The sequence below is a fragment of the Cynara cardunculus genome, assembly GCF_001531365.2.
Source record: "Cynara cardunculus var. scolymus isolate 2C chromosome LG 1, CcrdV1, whole genome shotgun sequence".
NCBI classification, from domain to species: Eukaryota; Viridiplantae; Streptophyta; class Magnoliopsida; order Asterales; family Asteraceae; genus Cynara; species Cynara cardunculus.
In genome coordinates this window covers 44389876-44392060 of record NC_037528.1, presented here as the reverse complement: position 1 = coordinate 44392060, position 2185 = coordinate 44389876, and positions in this window count along the sequence as shown.

The following is a 2185-nucleotide window of genomic DNA, read 5'->3' as shown; positions in this document are numbered from 1 at the left end:
ATTTGTGGGAATTGCTTCCTTATCCACGTGTGAGAGAAATGGCTTGTATTTCGAAGAAAGCTTACTGTATAAGAGATGACCTGACAATGGGTATATGTAGGTTCGAACCCCTTTTCGGATAGCAATGGGGACATCAAGAGCATTAGAATCTTGAGGTGCAATAGGTTCTCGTTCTTGAGATTGGGCAAAAGCAGGTCGTTCAGGTGCTGATGATTGGTAATTACCAGGTTTTGGTCTTCTGGAATATGCTGGGAAAGGGGGTGGGGTGGTTAAGGTGCCGTTTACCAAAAGCTTACCCGGGTAATCGCTTACCAAGTCACTTTACTTTACCGGATGAATATGGCAAGGGCTAATAATCTTACCCGGCAAGAGCGAAAGACAAGAATCGAGAGTCTTATTGGGTAAGTGAGGACTCTTACCATGGTTAGCGCTTACTGGGATAAATTGTTGCATACGATGCGTTTTAGTGAATAAAATCTTACCCGATAAGTAAGCGATAGTGTTGAATTTTACCGATAATTACTTACTGGGATATCCCATGGGCTGTGTTGTAGTACAGATAATTGCCAATGTTCGGGTTCATCAAATTGACAAGCCATGCCATAACAATGGAGTTTTCTCCTTCCCATACATTGTAACTTTTAGCCCGGAGTGATCACTTGGTTTTCATAATGGCTATTGTACAATTATCCTAAAGTCATGTGGATTTAGGTTCTATTTTTAGCAGGTTAATGAGCTTAATGAGATTTACAGCTATGACTGTTTGGTAATAGTTTAGTAATACAAAAAGTGGATTATTCAGTAAGCCTCTGGAGGAAACTTAATGCAGAAAATCAAGTTTTTTCTAATTAAGTCTACCCCTCCCAATTAAAACAAGCTTATTTCCTACAATCTGAACATTCATAATCACAAAATTGCCACGAGACTTCTCAATAATCATAAAATTGTTACCTTGCAACTTTAGACCATTAAATCATTAGCTTATAAAGTTAATCAACGAACATAAATTGGTCTTATGGGTCTCACGAAAAACCTTTGGTCTCACGTGAACCCAACCATATATATATATATATATATATATATATATAGGGGCATTTGATTATATATATATATATATAGGGGCATTTGATTAAGCCCCTATACAGGGGCACATTCAAGGGAGAACTGATTAGTTTGTGGTAACTGTGAGATCCAATCTCAACCACATATCAATGGATAAATTAGGAAATTAGTAATTTTGGTAATTTAATTAAAATTATAATTAAAGGCATTTTAGGTATTTTTAAAAACTCCTCTCTCCTATCTCCGACCTCCGATCTCCGGTGAACATTATTCCGGCCGGTACCAAGTAATCACAAAGTTACACAATGTGATATCCGTTGTGGTATCACTGTGATAGCATTGTGATACCAACTATGATACCAACTCAAACCTTAAAAACAAAATCAAATCCATAATTTAAATTTAAGAGATACATACCGACCATCCGCATTGTGATACCCAAAATACATACAAGATGCACTGTGATACCCTATGTATACATACAACGTGCACTGTGATACCCAATGTAAAATACATACAAAATACCATACTTGTGCTTTGGCAGTAGCTTGCCAGAGATCTCTAAGTACCTTTCCTGCATCCCAGAACAAAGTAAAGCACACATAGAAGGGAATAAAAAGTTGGAGATCTACAGGAGAGGATGGGGGAGTCGTCGTGAGAAGAGATCTGTCGGAGATAGAGAGTAGCCACCGAGAAACGGTTTCGACGGTTGGGCATTAGAGTCGCCGTGAGAAGAGATCTACCCGGAGATAGGAGTCACCGTGAGACGAGATCCGCTTCCTCTACCCCTCAGCATCGCCTTCTTCCTCATTGTTGCCCGTCCTCCTCAACCCCCATCTTCCTCAGCTTCACCGACTTCCTCATCGTCGATGTCTTCCTCCCGTCATCATCTTCCTCGTCGCAATCTGCCTCGTCGCCGTCATCTTATGCCTATGAAGGCATGTTGTTTGGAAGCGAATCGGTCATTTAGGGATTGGAAAAGGGAGAGCGAGAATTTAGGACCAGTTACCAAATGAGTTAGTCAAATTTTATTACCAAATTACCTTTTATGATTATTTAAATATATTAATAATTATCTAAAATGATTGGTCCATATTAGACTTCACGGTCACCACAAACTAAT